The sequence below is a fragment of the Amia ocellicauda genome, chromosome 21 (assembly GCF_036373705.1).
Source record: "Amia ocellicauda isolate fAmiCal2 chromosome 21, fAmiCal2.hap1, whole genome shotgun sequence".
Taxonomy (NCBI): Eukaryota; Metazoa; Chordata; class Actinopteri; order Amiiformes; family Amiidae; genus Amia; species Amia ocellicauda.
In genome coordinates, this window is record NC_089870.1 from 4,063,510 (window position 1) to 4,082,585 (window position 19,076).

General features: G+C 41.7%; 1 pseudogene; it reads left to right on the forward strand.

The window, feature by feature from the left end:
* The first annotated feature begins 6,747 nt into the window (after positions 1-6,747).
* Positions 6,748-17,580, forward strand: LOC136717380 (homeodomain-interacting protein kinase 2-like; annotated as a pseudogene).
* The last annotated feature ends 1,496 nt before the right edge of the window (positions 17,581-19,076 follow it).

Sequence of the window (19,076 nt, forward strand, 5' to 3'; positions counted from 1 at the left end):
GCAAATGTACAAAATCAGCAGGGGATCAAATACTTTTTTCCCTCACTGTATTTGCCGGCAACAGAAGAGTTTAACTGGGAGAAGGAGATTGAGCCGTACGAAGAATTCTTTAAAGAACTTTACTAAGTAAAGAACTTTAGAACCTGCGCCTGCCTCTCTGCGACGAAGTTCAGATAAGTTTAACAGTTTGGAGTTTATTATTCATGACATTTGAGAAATCAATTAGAAATGTTATTCTCTGAGTCATAAACTTTAGAATGTGTAATATTATTTAGTATTTTCTTAAATATAAATGAGTGCTGCATTAAACAGTTTTGTTTGACAATTTTAGAAATAAAATCTGTCCACGCCAAGAAATATCTTCTCATTCCTGTTTAACTGTTTAATCTGAAATTGACACGCATTACTAGACACTAGATTATAGGTGGCCCTGCCTATCCTTAATCATTAAGAACATAAGAAAGTTTACAAACGAGAGGAGGCCATTCAACCCATCATGCTCGTTTGGTGTCCATTAATATCTAAGTGATCCAAGGATCCTATCCAGTCTATTTTTAAATGTTCCCAAACGTTGAGCTTCTACCACATCGCTGGGGAGTTTATTCCAGATTGTGACTACTCTCTGTGTGAAGAAGTGTCTCCTGTTTTCAGTTTTGAATGCCTTGAAGCCCAATTTCCATTTGTGTCCCCGGGTGTGTGTGTCCCTGCTGATCTGGAAAAGCTCCTCTGGTTTGATGTGGTCGATGCCTTTCATGATTTTGAAGACTTGGATCAAGTCCCCATGTAGTCTCCTCTGTCCCAGGGTGAAAAGGTTCAGTTATTATTATTATTATTTTTATTTCTTGGCAGACGCCCTTATCCAGGGTGACTTACAACATAAGTGCAAACAAAGTGCAAAAATACAGTACAAGTACAAGGCATCAATCATTACAAATTCAATTTAGCTAAAACAGCAATTAAAAATAATACATTTTACAAATTCCAAATTTATAATTTACACAAGTACAGTAAGTGAGGTCCTACATCCTGGACGGTGAAAGCTAAGTGCTGTCAAGATGTAGGGTCACAGTCAAGGGCTACGGGAAAGGGAGCAAGGAGGAAAACAATCAAGAACGCAAGAAGCATAATAAAAACTGTGAAGTGCTATCTAGCAGGGATAGAGGACTAATATTACAAGTACTGTCGGAAAAGATGTGTCTTGAGTAAGCGCCAGAATGAGGTCAAGGACTCTGCTGTTTTGACTTCGGTGGGCAGGTTGTTCCACCATTTAGGGACCAGGGATGAGAAGGAGCGGGCTCTGGAGGAAGGAGAGTGGAGTGGAGAGGAGGTAGAGTTAGTCTTCTGGCACTGGATGAACGCAGTGGTCTGGAGGGGATGTATGGAGAGACGAGTGACTGAAGGTAGCTTGGTGCAGTGTGGTCGAGACAGCGGTAGGTGAGTGTCAATGTCTTGAACTGAATGCGTGCCGGTATCGGGAGCCAGTGGAGGGAGCGGAGCAGTGGAGTAGCGTGTGCAAACCGTGGCAGAGAGAATACCAGATGAGCCGCAGATTTCTGGATGAGCTGGAGTGGGCGGGTAGTAGTTGCAGGCAGGCCAGCCAGGAGGGGGTTGCAGTAGTCCAGGCGGGAGAGGACCAGTGACTGGACGAGTAGCTGGGTCGAGTAGTCGGAGAGGAAGGGACGGATCCAGCCTATGTTGCTCAGGAAGAATCTACAGGTGTGTGTCAGCGTGGTGATGTGCTGGGTGTAGGATCGAGGGTGCCTCCTAGATTTTTAGCGGAAGAAGAAGGAGAGAGTGTGGTGGATTCCAAGGGGATTGAGATGGGGAAGTCAGCAGAAGGTGAGGAAGAGTGGGGGAAAAATGGGAGATCCAATTTGGTGAGATTGAGCTTGAGTGCATCCAGGCGGAAATAGCAGACAAGCAGGAAGGGATGCGAGAGGGGATGAGAGGGTCAGAAGAGGGAAAAGACAGGAAGATCTGGGCATCATCAGTGTAGAAGTGGGAGGAGAAACCATGGGAAGCGATGAGGGGACCCAGGGAGCGAGTGTAGAGAGAGAACAGGAGCGGGCCCAGGACGGAGCCTTGGGGAACGCCTGTGAGGAGAGGATGGGGGGTGGATGAGGAGCCTCGCCATGTCACTTGGTAGGACCGGTCATTGAGGTTGGAAGAGAACCAGGTGAGAGCAGTCCCAGAGACCCCAAGGTCAGCGAGGCAGGAGAGGAGGATGGAGTGATCAACAGTATCAAATGCTGCAGAGAGGTCAAGGAGGATGATGACTGAGGAGAGGGAGGCCGCCCGAGCACGGCTGAGGGAGTTCCCTTCAATTCTGACAAATGCCCCAGTCCCATGAGAAACATCCCCATAACATGATGCTGCACCACCGTGCTTCACAGGAATTGTGTTGTTATAGCTTCATCAGACCAAAATACGTTTTGCCACATGTTTTCAGAATCTCCTGATATTCTCCTTGTTTTTTTGCATACTTGAAACAGGATTCAAAGTGGTACCAAACAGGATAGATTTGTGCAGCTCTCGGGATATTGTTGTCACATCCACACTTTGACCAGTCTTAGCCATAAAGCCTGTAGCTCTTGCAGAGTTGCCATTGGCCTCTTGTTATCCTCTCTGATCAAGGCCTAATCTGTGCCTTTTCACAAGTTTGTCTTGGAGTTCTTTTGAAAGTTCCTTGGTTCGCATGGGTGAGTCTTTGCTTTGCACTACCCAGCAGAGAGAACCTACAGGAACTGCTGAGTTTATCCTGAAATTGTGTGAATCACTACAGTTTAACACAGGTGGAGGCCACTTAACTTGGTGTGTGATTGAAGGTGATTGGTTACACCTGAGCTCATTTGGGATTGCTATTACAAGGGGGTTGTTGGACATTTATCTTGGCATATCTTCAAACATAAAGGTACCAAAAAGCAAGTTTATTTCAGAAAGATTGAGCAATTAGACCATTAAGTTTCAAAGTACTGTAAACAGATATTGAGGTTTAAAAGACAATGCATATTAATCTAAATATGCTATTTTAACAAAAATCATAATACATAAATCTCCGTTGCTTGGTTTATTTCAGATAGCTCATTAAAGTTTTATAATCTCTCCCTGATGATCAGAAAGTCATGTGTCTATGAAGGTATAGGTTTAGCACTTAGGGATGAAGGTTGGCCTTTGAAATTAATAATTAAACTGTTGTTTATACATGCTGCATAGCTTATTTGTGAATTTTCTGAGATTTTGAAAATAATTGGTATTAAATTAAGGGTCAGTTCTGTTTCTGTGAAATATTGTCACGGTGTCACGAACCGTGGGGCACAGGAACAGGGGACCCAACTGCAGGTGGTAGATCAGGGCAATCAAGGGCTAGGCACAGACATAGTCGTGGTCACAGACGAGGGTCAGGATTAGGTAAACAGAGCAAGCAAGTGAGAGACAGTGTCGTGCTCGGGGAGAATGCTCGGGACCCTCAAAACTTCACCCAGACTGAGGGAAGTGAGGGGATTATAACGGGCACAGTAAACAAGGTTGGGAGGTGCAGGGTGAATGGGAGCAGAGGGTGATAACAAGAGTGCACAAGGGTGTTGATAGGATAATAGAAAGATGAGAGCAGGGAGAAGTGATAGAAAAGGCAGGGTAATGGCAGCCTCTAGCGGGGATAGAGTGTAAGTGCTTGGGAATCATGACACTGTTAGCTGTCAGTCAAGGAAGATGTCAAAGGGGAAACAATAAAAAATAAAAAAGCATATTCCAGTGGCTGCTGCCAGTGTTTTTAAAATTGTTTCTTTTCTTCATTGTAGCTGTATTTATTTGGGTTATTTATTGGTGCTGAATGGTATGGCTGCTGTATTTTGATTGAGGTTAAATAAAAAAAGACGGTTTAATTGACCTAAAGCTACAAGGTAATTATAAAGCCTTGACAATGAACCTTAAAAGCGCAGCAAAAGCCTTGTCAAAGCACCTCGAAAGCGCCTGAAAAAGGCTTGAAGCCGGCTTCTGAAAAGCTGGAAGTGCCCTGTGTGCTGTTGGCCTCTGCTCTGGTGGACTGAAAGCAGTGTGCGATAGAAAACCCTGCAACTGTAGCCATCTATCCAACCCAGGTTTATATGGACCTGCAGTTAGGCTATACTGTAGTAGTACCGCAGACAGCCAGCACACTTGTACCGCGGCACATTGCCCACCCTCTCTCTGATTGAGGTCCATGTAAGCACTATTATTGATAACCAGCCCCACACTGCTGACCGAGGAGCCGGCCTTGCTGAGCCCGCTCTCATCTTGGCTGGCGGCCGGGAGCTCTGCAGGGCCACAATGTGGGCTCTGCTGCTGGGCGTAGTCAGAGCATAGGTACCCCTGCTCTTCTGCCCTGCACTTCCTGCCAGTCCTACCCTGTGCCATGTGGACTGCAGCCTGGGAGCTGCTGGGAGCCCTGGACCCCTGGGGACCCCTGTGCTGCTGGCCTCTCCTGTGGTGCATTGAGAGCAGTGTACTGTAGCCCTCTCTCCAGCCCTGCATCAGATGGCTCTCCTGCTCGGCGCTGTCAGATGAGAGGTGGGCACTGCCGACGATTTCTGTGTCCTCACTCCCCATGGAGCACAGGGCGCTGACCTCTGAGCACTCAAATGCATCTATGGATGAACAATCAGTCAGATGGGTTGCGGGGTTGCAGGCTCCGAGAGCCCAGCGGAGTCACACTTGTCAAACCAAGCCAGGATCTTTCTCTGCACGCAGACCCCTGAACCCTGATCCACTGAATCTTGAGTCACTGAACCTCTGGGTCGGCGGCAGGCGCAGCTGGGGTCGGGACCTCTGGGTCCGCGGCGGGCGCGGCCGGGACTGGGGCAGGTACCTTTTTCTTTTCTTTTCTTCGGGACCTCTGGCTGGACGGACAGGGTTTCCTCTACAACTCCAACAGTAAAGGCCGAGCTACACAACCACAGCGCCACGTCAATGTACGTGACCAGGGTCAAGTCACATATACCTGCTGGCAGCAAGAAGGCTATGGGCTCGCTCAGCCCCCGACGAAAAAGGTCCTTTAGGCAAACCTCGTTAAAGTCCACCTCGGCTGCCAGCACGCAAAAGTCCTCTACATATGCATCCACGGGACAGTCACAGGCTATGGTCGAGATCAAGGAGGTCAAGAGAGACACAGGACTGAGCGAGCGAGAGACAGAACAAGGAACCCGGAGAACAAGGACGTGTCCGCCAGTGGAAACGGGGCATATAACACGTTTTGTGTTATTTTCTACACAATATGTGCAGGGAACTGTCTTTCTTCTAACACATGACAATAAAGTAATTTCAGCCAAACAAACAATGTTTGGAGTTTTCATTCTACGTTCATCCTGTGTTTTTTTCCTCTGCCGTTTTTGTATATTTAACACCAAGAAGTTGTTTTCTATTCTTCTCCCCCCAGATTAATCATGTTATCCGTTATCTCTCACTCTCTCTCTTTCTGTGGTTGTTTGTATTTGCTGATTAAATTGATGTTGAAGGAATGTTGACAATTCGACATTGATTCCGTTTGCAAATGCAACCAATTTGCAACTAAATTTCAATGTTGTATACATTAGATTACATTAGAAACAACACGTCATATTTCAACCTTGAATAAACATTGAAAATTGATTGGATTTGCAAATGGAATCGACGTTGAATTTTCAATGGTGAATCAACGTTGATGATTCAACGTCGATTCCATTTGCAAATACAACCAATTTTCAATGAAATTTCAACATTGCCTATCCAACCTTGAATCTACATAGATTATTCCAAGTTGATCCGTCGTTGAATCATCATCATCGATTCCATTTGCAAATACAATCAATTTTCAATGTATATTCAACGTTGAAATATGACGTTGAAACAACATTGTTTCTAATGTATTTTGCCTGCTGGGCTGTGCCTGCCCTCTATAGGTTTTTATCCCTGGTTGAGTTTGTACCTTCAACTTATTATTGTACAAATAAAGTGTACATTGTATCTGCTATCCTCCGGTGCTGTGTGTATAATTACGTGTCTGCCTGTGCGGGCAATATTGGGTGGTCGAGGTCCCCCGCCTCAGGTAAACTTGATGGGGGGGGGGGTGGCGTGGTCGGTTGGTTTTATCTGTAGTGCCACTACCACCCGTGACACTGTGACACTACACCCTAGAAATATAGGGCTCCCTTTGCTGTTGGAAATAATGTACCTAATAAATCTATTGGATGTTTTTGTGTGTTATATTCTCATTCAGTGGATGGTGATGTATGCCTACAAATGTGTCCAACAAAAAAGGAATATTCAAGAGAATAACAATGATTGTCTCTGCTCACATCATATGCAATTCCTAATTTCTACATTGTTTTATCAATAATGGGGGGGGTTGGTTCCTGGACCTGCCCACATGGTTTCAGTTAGAATTTGACCCTGGCTATGGCCCTGTGTATGGAGTCTTCAAATGTCTCTCTCTCACGGGTATATTCTGCTTGCTTGTTTTTATACTTACCTGAATTTATCTAAACTATTCCCATCACAAAATTTGCAGGATTCACTATATCCTAAATCTCTCTTTAGGATAGTTTCATTTTGGCTGAATTTTAGCTGACGTTCTGAAGGCCAACAGCACGCTCACTGAGCCTTTCATTTGAGTACAGGATAATAGATATTTTCCAATGTGAATTTATTTTGTCTAATTGTTTTCTGTTAGTTTGGGCAATAAAGGCTTTCAGCTGACACACAACACTATCGCCTTTAATATAACATGCGTTGGTCATGAGCTCCAGTAAGAAAAGCCTAGAGAACATTACAACCCAATCCAAAGAAAAGAAAATCGCTCCTGTCCTCTGAAAAGACATGCACACTCAGGCTCAATTTCAGATTCACAACATTTAGTACAAATGCTAAAAGATTGGTTTGTTTGAATCTGTCATTTCACGTTGTTTTTAAATGGATACTTAATTGAACTGTTAACAGATTCATTGACAATTTTATGCTAATATGTGCTAATATGTGGTAAAAATGGGGAAGGGAATAAAATGGTTAATTTTATTTTACTTTAATGTAATTTACCACTGAGGAGTTGATCAATACAACCTTGTCCGGGGTAATGAGTGTTTCCGGTACAAGGGCCACTTGTGCCTGGTGTTTGAGATGGTTAGATCAGAATCTGTACAACGTCCTCCGCTTCCGGCCCCTGCCCCTCAAGTACATCAGGCCCATCCTGCAGCAGGTCACCACTGCCCTGAGGAAGCTGGAGACTCTGGGGATCATCCACACTGACCTCAAGCCTGACAACATTATGCTGGTGGACGTGGCCAGGCAGCCCCTCAGAGTCAAGGTGATCGACTTTGGTCTGGCCACCCATGTCTCGGAGGCAGTGCGCTCTGCCTGCAAGCAGACCAGATATTTCAGGTAAGGCCACGCGGCATTGCGTTTTCTAAATACTCCTGTGTGTTCAGTCTGTTGTGTTTACTTAATGTGCTTTGCACGGAACACATGAAGATGTATAGTTGTTAAGCACAATATGGCCAGTGTCTGTAAAATATGGGAGTGAACTTAATTATAGGAGACCAGGGGAAGAAAAAAGAATGTGGATGACAAATCAAAATTTTTAATCTTTCCAAACAGAAAGTATGTTTCCCATAGTTTCACTAAACGTAGTTAAAAGAGGCACATTGACGACTAATGAAAATGCGCAAACTGTGCATTCTCAGAAATAAAACCTGTCTGAAATCACGTCTTTCTTGCCTCATCCACACTGACCCACTGCTTCTTTATGTCCTGTCTCTGCAGGGCTCCAGAGATCATCCTTGGCCTGCCCTACAATCAAGCCATCGATAGGTTGCTGGGCTGCATCATTGCGGAGGTATTTCTGGGGTGGCCTCTGTACCCTGGGGCTTCGGTGTACGATCAAGTCAGAGCTGGAAGCTGCCTTTCCTGTCTAACGTCTAACAGAATTTGCACCTGAAAGAGTATTGAGCAGTAAAGACAAAGTCCTTGTCTCTCTTCTGATGTTCAAATGAGAGGCTTTCAATCATATTTTGTTCTCATCCTGCTAAAACAGTAGGGGATGATTTTTATTATTATTATTATTATTATTATTTTTATTTCTTGGCAGACGCCCTTATCCAGGGCGACTTACAACATAAGTGCAAAAATACAGAGAAGTACAAGGCATCAATCATTACAAATTCAACTTAGCTAAAACATAGCAATTCAAAATAATACATTTTACAAATTCCAATTTACAATTTACACAAGTACAGTAAGAGACTTCCTACATCCTGGACGGTGAAAGCTAAGTGCTGTCAAGATGTAGGGTTACACACGAGGGCTACGGGAAAGGGAGCAAGGAGGAAAACAATCAAGAATGCGAGGAGCATAATAAGCTGAAGTGCTATCTAGCAGGGATAGAGGACTAATATTACAAGTGCTGTCGGAAGAGATGCGTCTTGAGTAAGCGCCAGAATGAGGTCAAAGACTCTGCTGTTTTGACTTCGGTGGGCAGGTCGTTCCACCACTTAGGGGCCAGGGATGAGAAGGAGCGGGCTCTGGAGGAAGGAGAGTGGAGAGGAGTTAGCCTTCTGGCACTGGAGGAGCGCAGTGGTCTGGAGGGGATGTATGGAGAGACAAGTGACTGAAGGTAGCTTGGTGCAGTGTGGTCAAGACACACAGCCTAAAAGCCTGATATACGTGCCTAAATAATTAAATTTACATTCTCTAGTATTTCAAGTGTTTTTTACACCCTCCTTCAGGTCACTTAATAACCATGTGTATAAAATATCTTATATAACCAGTTTCTAAGAATAAAAAGGTAAGGAGCTGCATATGAATTAATCCCATTCCTAATTTTACATATCGGGACTAAATGTTACATCTGAATTTCATCACATGAGACCCCTCCAAAAACAGATGGTTTGTTCCTGGTGGTTTTTAAATCTTAGGGTTCAAGTCCCTAGGTCAACGATAGGAATAGGGGTGGCATTTATATTTTGGGTTAGGGTTAGGATTGGGGTAAGGCCATCCATTAGATTCAGGGTTTCAGTTATAGGGTCTTAAAGTCTGAGGCATAGGTTTAGGAGATCTGGGTTGTTATGATGAAATTAGGGTTAGGTATAGAAGTATTGGGGCCATTAGATTTAGGGGTTTAATTTTAGGATTGTTGGGGTCTGTGGCCTAGGTTGGGGCTTGTGGGTATATTGTGAAATTATGGTTTAATATAAGGGTTTTGGGGCCAGGGTTTGGGATAAGGGTTAGTGCATCCGAATTTAGGGTTAGGGTTGAGATAGAGGGATCTGTTTAACATGGGGTAAATTGGGGTTAAGGTTAAGGTGATTGCTTGGGGTTTGGGTTAGGATTTGGTCAATTCTGAATATGCTTAAGGATGAATGAATAATAAAGAAGGTTTGTTTTAGAATCTTTCATTAAGTCCCTGGGGATAGATTGTGTTTAATTTATGAATCCAATGTCTTTCTCTCGTTTGTTGTTGTGTTGTGTTCAAGTTATGATCGGTTTCTAATCCTGTGACTGTCATTTGTTGTATATGGTGTTGTATGAAATGTTGAACTATGCATATGTGTGTATCCTTTTGTTTGTTATTATTGTAAATGTGTTGGCTAATTCTGGTAGTGATCTGTTTTTTTTGTTTCTCCTATACACCTTAAGTTACAAGTTTTGCATTGAATAAGATATGACATTTTTGGTTGTGTGTGAGATGCCTGGCGGAATGTTGTGTGTATTTTTATATATTGTATTTGTAATGTAGGCCAGCTGACGGAAGTAGATAGGTTTGGGCTTGGGTTTTTGGTTTGTGTTTTGACATTTATTATGAACGAAACTAGACTTTTGTTTTTACGATATGCAGGTATTATTTTGTGGTTTGGAAGTATCTGGGTAGTACGGAAGAGTATTAGGGCCACGGAAAAAAAAAAAGTACCCCTGTGTTTCGAGCATAAACTCGGAATTCCAAGTTTAAAGTAGAAATTTCGAGGATAAAGTCGAAATAACATTTCAACAATAAAGTCAGCATTTTTACTTTAAAGTCAGAATTCCGAGTTTATTGTCGGAATTAAGTTTTGAGAATAAAGTCGGAATTCCAAGATTAAAATAGAAATTTAGAGAATAAAGTCAGCACTTTAATAAGGTCTAAAACGTCATATGGCATCTGAGTCTTGTCATAATGCCGTCTACAGAGGATGTAGTGAAAACCTACTTTAATATGGGATTTAACAATAAGGAAATTCTCTCTCTTTTAGCACATAGGCATCATGTAATCATAAGCATTAGGACTTTGACAAGATTGTGCCAAAAGTTGAATTTGTTTAGAAGGAAGAATGCATCAAATGTGGACGAGGTGGCTTCATTCGTGCAAGGTGAACTAGCGAACGATGGCCAGATGCAAGGATATCGATGGCTACACCTGCGGGCGATACAGAGAGGATATGTTGTATCTCAAGACACAATAAGACAACTTATCAAGTTGATCGATCCTCAGGGCGTGGAGCTAAGGCGGATGCGACGTCTCAGGCGAGTTTCATGTATGGACGCAGCACAGCAAATCAAAGGATTGAGTCGTGGTGGGGCATCTTAAGGAAGCAAAGTGCACAGTTTTGGATTAATCTTTTCCAAAGACTCCACCATGACGGATACTTCTCGGGTGATTTCTTGGATAAAAGTCTTATCCAGTTCTGTTTCCTCAACCTTATTCAGGTAAACATACCTTTCATTTTAGCTTTCATAATATACAAATCATCATCCTCATGTGTCGGTGAGCAATGCACACCCTAATTGTTTTCGTCCGTGCTGTATATGTGCCTATGTGCGTAATAGTACGCATATGTGCTTACGTGGGTAATAGGTTACTTATGAGAATAGCGCTCTCTATCTCTCTCCAAATATATATACACTCACCTAAAGGATTATTAGGAACACCTGTTCAATTTGTCATTAATGCAATTATCTAACCAACCAATCACATAGCAGTTGCTTCAATGCATTTAGGGGTGTGGTCCTGGTCAAGACAATCTCCTGAACTCCAAACTGAATGTCTGAATGGGAAAGAAAGGTGATTTAAGCAATTTTGAGTGTGGCATGGGTGTTGGTGCCAGACGGGCCGGTCTGAGTATTTCACAATCTGCTCAGTTACTGGGATTTTCACGCACAACCATTTCTAGGGTTTACAAAGAATGGTGTGAAAAGGGAAAAACATCCAGTATGCGGCAGTCCTGTGGGCGAAAATGCCTTGTTGACGCTAGAGGTCAGAGGAGAATGGGCCGACTGATTCAAGCTGATAGAAGAGCAACTTTGACTGAAATAAGCACTCGTTACAACCGAGGTATGCAGCAAAGCATTTGTGAAGCCACAACACGTACAAACTTGAGGCGGATGGGCTACAACAGCAGAAGACCCCACCGGGTACCACTCATCTCCACTACAAATAGGAAAAAGAGGCTACAATTTGCACAAGCTCACCAAAATTGGACAGTTGAAGACTGGAAAAATGTTGCCTGGTCTGATGAGTCTCGATTTCTGTTGAGACATTCAGATGGTAGAGTCAGAATTTGGCGTAAACAGAATGAGAACATGGATCCATCATGCCTTGTTACCACTGTGCAGGCTGGTGGTGGTGGTGTAATGGTGTGGGGGATGTTTTCTTGGCACACTTTAGGCCCCTTAGTGCCAATTGGGCATCGTTTAAATGCCACGGCCTACCTGAGCATTGTTTCTGACCATGTCCATCCCTTTATGACCACCATGTACCCATCCTCTGATGGCTACTTCCAGCAGGATAATGCACCATGTCACAAAGGTCGAATCATTTCAAATTGGTTTCTTGAACATGACAATGAGTTCACTGTACTAAACTGGCCCCCACAGTCACCAGATCTCAACCCAATAGAGCATCTTTGGGATGTGGTGGAACGGGAGCTTCGTGCCCTGGATGTGCATCCCACAAATCTCCATCAACTGCAAGATGCTATCCTATCAATATGGGCCAACATTTCTAAAGAATGCTTTCAGCACCTTGTTGAATCAATGCCATGTAGAATTAAGGCAGTTCTGAAGGTGAAAGGGGGTCAAACACAGTATTAGTATGGTGTTCCTAATAATCCTTTAGGTGAGTGTATATATGAGAGAGAGAGAGAGGACCATTGTCCCATAGAGAATAACAGCAGAGAGACACAGTTCTAACCTTGGTTACTCATTTCTTTGTTTATTGTGCAGGATGAAGTTGATGAAGTGGTGAGAACATGGAATTCTCACAAAATCCGACCAATGGGTCATGGTGTGATTACAGGCCGTCCTGTTTTGATGTATACACTCCCAGAAATGTATGGTGCGGAAGACACACTCAAGCCAGTTGACATAGAGGAAGTGGCTGTGTGTAAGGAGGAATGTGTAGCTAAAAGTCAGTACCCCTGTGATGAAACTGTTTTTGAGTTATGCTGTCTTCTAATGCAGGAAAAAGGATGGGATGCTCCTAAAGATGCATTTTCCGCAGCAGAATTGTACACCTTGCAGAGAATGGAAATAATAAATAGTATCTAGGATATTAGAGTTACTGTAATATTACTCAGCTTCTACCAGGTGTACATATTTAGTTTTGGTAGTTTGAACAGGCTTTGTACACTTGTGAACAGCAGCACTACAGTTTTTTTGCATATTTGCTTTCTGTATTAAGTTATGAAAAAAATGAGGATAGAGTTAATCGCATATGGTATGTGAATAGTTGAATAGTTGATCCTTACAAACAAATAATGCAACATGCAAGCACACTGAATAGTAAAATAACTTTGCAAACATACGCAACAACATTCATGGATTTTAGACATGAGGACACATTTAAAGTGTATGTGAGTATATGTATTCCTAGCTATGTTAATGTGTGTGTGTGTTAATTGGTTAAATTAAGTTCTATGGGCACACTATAAGAAATTGAAGTTTGTTAGTTTAATTAACCTCTTTTAATAAACCATTGTGGCTCATCCAGACTTGAAAGGACATTTCAAATACAAAAAACAAGTTGTTTTAGTAACAAAGTATTGCTTAATTACCCTGTATGTCCAACAGACATGTTAAAGTAAATGTACGTGTTAAGAGCATCAGCAATGAAAAAAAAAAAGTAAAACTCCCTTCAAAATGATTTGGAGATGAATAGCACAACATGGTAAAGCTATAAGCTAAAAGTGCATGGGGAGTATAAACATTTTAATCTGAAATGTGCAGTGTATAGCCTTAAAACACAAGAGGTAGTAATAAAACACTGGAAATGTTCAACAATGTAAATGTAAAATTTACAAAATGTAAATAAAATGTGAAGGAATATTGCATAATTAACACCATAAAAGCACTACAGTGTATTTTTGTGTTTGTGTATCTGACAACACAGTTGATTGTTTTCATTGTCTTCCTAATGTTTCTTTTGGACAGCAGATGAGGTGAGGTGTATTTTTCCTCTGGTTTTTGTTAGGCCAGAGATAGGTATAGTTCAGGAGAAGTTCTAAGGATAGGATAAGCTGTAGCGTCGATGTAGTCTGAAATAACGCACATAATGGAAAAATGACCAGCTAAAAGATACCGTCATGTCTAAGAGGGCTGTAGATGGAGGGGATGACTGCTCGTGTTCCTCTCTAATGTAAAAGCCTGCAATTTTTCAAAACCTCACATTGCTACATAAACTAGACTATGTCCATCACCCAAATATTGCTCTCCAGAACAATATTGAACTCTGCACGAAACTGTGGATAATTGTCATAGTGGTCACACAGCTGCAGTATCATGCCACATGTGCGTCCAACTGGCCATCGACTGAAATCAGACATCATCTCAAATTCGATGCTGATGCTGCGTGAGACAATACGATTGGAGCCTGGAGTTTTTCATCATCTAGTTCCCGGATATACTTTTTCAGGTGATTCTCCACTTCTTTTTGTTTTCCTGTCATCTCAGCTGGGAACGCCAACAGCCTCAACACCTTCTTTGATGTTGGATGGAGGTCATCATAGAGCCTTTTCAGTTCTTCATAGTCCACTGCAATGCATGGTTTTATGATGTCCCTCCAACAGTCAATGACAAACATTGGTTTTTGAACAAGCTCTTTGTGAGCAAGTTCCATCAAAATTGCTGAAAGTGTATCAGCAGTGACTCTTTTTCTGCATTCATAGTTGTCAAGCACCTCTATGAGGTCCTCGTAGTCAACAGAAGTGAAGTCTTGTAAGGCTTGCTTCAGGATCTCTTGTTCTTACAAAATGAAGAAAGCTATCTATTAAGTTTGCTGTACACTACTCCATATAGCATCTCCTCAACAAAAGGTGGTGCAAGCTTGATGGGAAGGTAGTGGACATCTTGATACCCTCTCAAGAAAATCTGACCAATGGCACAGTGAGTGTTGTTCCTAGGGTGCAGAGTTCATAGAACTCCTGCCAGAAAGCACTGTAGGTATCTCTGAGAACCCCCGAACCAGCTCCTGGTTCAACAGAATTATCTGGGAGAATGCACATCACCAACAGTGGTCTGGTGATTGTTTCTGGGTCTGAAAATGCTTCTATCATGTCACTGAGGACATTTACATGACGTACAGGTTCTTCGATTGGGCCAAATGTAATTTTGGGATCCAATACATTATGTGGGTGATCTGTTACTACCTCTAAAAGTTGCATTTGCACAATTCCATCATCTTCCAATCTTCCCTCTTGGATTGCTGTGCGGTCTGACAGACCTATGGTGACAAACAGATTTTCAGAAACTGACTGACCTGCCACTGGGTGATGAAGAGAGAAAAGGTCACCACCATCTTCTGAGTCTGAGGACTGTAGTTTTTGCTCAGTTGCAAGGTAAAAATGCAACATTGGTAATTTGACATATATTGTGCCAATTGACATATCCTGAGAGAGAGAGTTTTGCTTGAAGTCTGACTCAGAACCTTTGCTTGATGCACCATTTGGGAAAAAGAGGGATTTATCTTCATTTAAGATCTCATTAAATCCAGAATGAATATCCATATTGACTTTTCTAGTGGATCCTCATCACTTTCATTAGATTCCTTTCTTAATTTCATTTTCTCCCTAAGTTTTTCTAGAAGACCCATTTTTCGTTTTGGAACAGGCTTCTGTGTTCTACAAAAATTGTAGAGTGCAAGTCTGTCTCCATAAGATGGAATGCAGTTTGCCAAAGCTCCATCCTCCTTATGGAGGATGACATCTTGGTCTATCTGTAAAGAAAATGCTTGATGAGTACAGGGACACACTATTGATTTTATATATATAATCAATAGTGTGTCCCTGTACGGTATATATACAATATCTGATATCAATAGCTTTTACTACATACATCAATAACAGTAATGTAATATATTTGGGATAACTTCAGTACTTTCATATAATATTAAATCAGGTGATCAGCGATAAAACACTGTCTTCTGTTATTATTGTAATTATACCAGCCTGACATTGTGACACTCACTAACATGTGGTCACATTTGTGAATATGTAATGTATGTGTTATTATTTTATTACATTTGTTTTAACACAATTCAACACTGCTGTCCTGCCCCTAGCAACCTAACCAGGCACAACAACTTTGGTTGGTTATGATATTTTCACAGTAGGCTACTTCATTCACATGCACAGTTCTGTATCCCATACATAGGTAGCCCATATATGGCCCGGAGCTCCATTATATAAGTAACGTAACTACTGCGGCGGTGGCGTAATGTATTACGTTCCGTGTATATGACGTATGAGTGGGGGCACAAATGGGGCTACCCAGAGGGCCACCTATGTAGGCTATGGGATACAGAACTGTGCATGAATGAAGTACTGTCTTCATATGGGGAGTGTTACCTTTTGCTCTTCGAGGAGCTGGAGAGCTTCCTCTGGCACTCCCCGCTCTCGGAGGAACTCAATAACGGATGTATTCATAACTGCAAAATAGCATAACATAACTGTGACAAATCTGAAATGTTAAAAATGCATTGACTATTGATTTTGGTGGTGTTTGTAATGTGGAGTAGGCTACATGTGGTAAATAAGGAGAGAGTTAATTGTATGGACTTGTGCTGTTGCGTACACGGACAGCTGTGGACACTGTCCATGGACGTGTTCAGTTCTGTTTATAGCCTACTACTTTCTGGAGTCTCTGCACATTATCGATCCAGCCATATAGCCTACTACGTTTTGACATGGTCTTGTTAATATACGTAACGTTTAACTTGATATAACATACCTTTAGTACGTACTAGCGTGCATGTGGCTTGCTCTCATGTCATGGTATGTGTTCCCTCACAATGTATTTTGACTTTTATCTCAGAATTGCGACTTTATTCTCAAAACTTAATTCCGACAATAAACTCGGAATTCTGACTTTAAAGTCGAAAATGTTATTTCGACTTTATTCTCGAAATTTCTACTTTAAACTTTGGAATTCCGAGTTTATGCTCGAAACACGTGTACTTTTTTTTTTTTTTCGTGGCCCTAATACTCTTCCGTAGTGTTTGCTAGTTGTTGTTTTTGAAAGTTTAGTTTAATAAAGTTATTGATTTTAACTGTGTATTGTGAGTAGGTAGTAAAAAAGGGTATAATAATTTTATTATCTTTAGTTTTGCGTTGCAAGAATGTTTTTTGATATTCCTAACAAAGGTTCTGTTATGACCTCTCTGGGTAAGTGCTTGAAATAGTGTGGTGGTGGCTTTTATAATTTCTGTGTGTTCTGTGCAAATGCAATGGAATCTGAACAATTGTGATTTGATAAGGCCTCTTAAGGTGTGCTTGGGGTGAAAACTGTGCTGATGTGCAAGGGCGTCTGTTTCTTTGAAAAAACCTTTTGTGTCTAAAATGTTAGTGCTTGACAATTGCAGGCCTTTGTAGGTGCAAGTGTCTAGAAAGTTTATTTGGGTCTTGTGAATGGTGCTGGCTACTTTAATGTGAGGGTGATGGTGATGAAGTTTATGTATGAATGTGTCAAACTCTACTAGTGAATGGGGTCAGATTCCCCATATATCATCGAGAAATCTAAAATAGAGAGTAGGTAATTGAGTGCATTCTTTCATCATGGTCTGCTCCCAATCCTCCATATAGATATTGGCATAGGCTGGTGCGAACCTCTTGCCCATAGCTTATGCAATTATGTTGTAAGTCGCCCTGGATAAGGGCGTCTGCCAAGAAATATTATTATTATTAATAATAATAATAATAGCTGTGCCTTTGGTTTGCAGAAAATATTCACTGTTAAATTTGAAGTCGTTTCCTGCTAAGCTAATTTCTAATAATTGTAGGATCCGGTCTGTTGTTATCTGGATATAGTTTGATGTAGTAGGTTTCGGGTTCTCTCCTCACTCTTGCTCTCCACCACACCCTCCTTGTCCTTTCACCAACCAACTACTGAGACAAAGAAGTGGAAAGGTCTCCTGATTATATAGCCCAGGTCTGATGGGCTGCACCTGTGTTGATTCATCAGCCATGGGGTGTTTCAGCTCTGCGGCACTCTGGGGATTTCCACATCCCTGTCCTCGGTCCTGATCCTGGAAGTGCTGCCAGCCTCATGCTGCTGTCCGTGGTCCTATTGGCCAGAAAGGAGAGGAACCAAGCAGCACACAGCAATCATCTATGACCCGCCTGCTCATCCTGCTACTATATATATTTATATTTACATTGTAGCGGGCTGGGGGGCCTTTCACAAAAAGGGCTTGTTTGTAGGCAGGGTCTGGTCTTGAAACACACAGTAGGGAGGCTGACAGAGGGCACAAAACAGGCTTGCTGTTGGTTTTTTGCTTCCCACAATGACAGGCAAAGTGTCTAAACAAAACCAGACAAAACCTAGCTGTCCCCATCTGCAAACAAAACACTAATAATAATGATAACAGTAAATGCCCAGGTCGTGCAGGCTTGCACTGTATAAATAAATAAATCGTATTTTAAAAAAAAACAATGAACAAACTCCAGGAGATTGAGCCATACAAAGAATTCTTTTAAAGGACTTTATTAAATAAAGAACTTTACAGACTGCGCTGCCCGCCTGTGCCCACCTGATCAGTGGAGTTTCACAGCTGGACAATTGACTAAGTCGACTGTATACGAAAGTATACCTGGAATTAGGGCTGTGCGATATGACGACAGAAAAACGTCTATCGTTTCATATTATGCTCTATCGTTTATATAGTGGTGTCGCAAATCCCACTCTTTACGGCAGTATTTTTCGTCGTTTGGACGCTTTGCGTTCTTCCCGGTTCTTCCACACGTGCCGGATGCGGGAAGAAATGTGCATCAGAAACACGGACAGACATGGAGGAGAGACAACTGACACACAATAACCAACATAACCAAGAGATCCTGTAATGCACAAGCGCACACGTTCCGCCCAGTTCTTGTCGCCGATCTGCAAGCTCCCCCCACCCCCGCTAATTTAGATTATATCATTTGTATAAAATTAATAATAACGTTTAATTGCATTTTAATACATTGGAAAGCAATACAAATACATGCAGAAAATATCATTTTCTTTTTATTAAGATGGTGAAGTGGTTACTATTTTGTATTAACACGTGGTGTACCGGTCAGCAGAATCGAGACGCGACAGTCAGAGTAGAAATGTGCCACTATAAACCTGGCTGTGGTAAATCTACCTGAATCTATAGCATTTTACAGGGCATGTGTTGCGTGATTACTATTACTTGTGTTATTGTTGTTATGTGAAAGTAAATAATAACGTGTGTTTTATATATATATATATATATATATATATATATATATATATATATATATATATATATATATCCCATAACAACATAACACAAGTAATAGTAATCGCACTACACTTGCCCTGTAATATTTTGCATTCTGTATGTCCCACGACAGCCGGCATGTAGTATTTGTTAGTTTTGCATATTTAATGATTAACGAAATACTTGTAGTTTGAATGTTTTTGGTCATATTTTCTAGCTTGATTGGAATAAAAACAAGAAATATCGAGATATATCGTGTATCGCCCAAACGTCTAAAAATATCGCCCAGCCCTACCTGGAATATACTTTTACAACTTAACAGCTTTAGCTGAAGTATTATAACAAATGGAAGTTGAGCTATTTAAAATGTTACTGCATTTCAAAT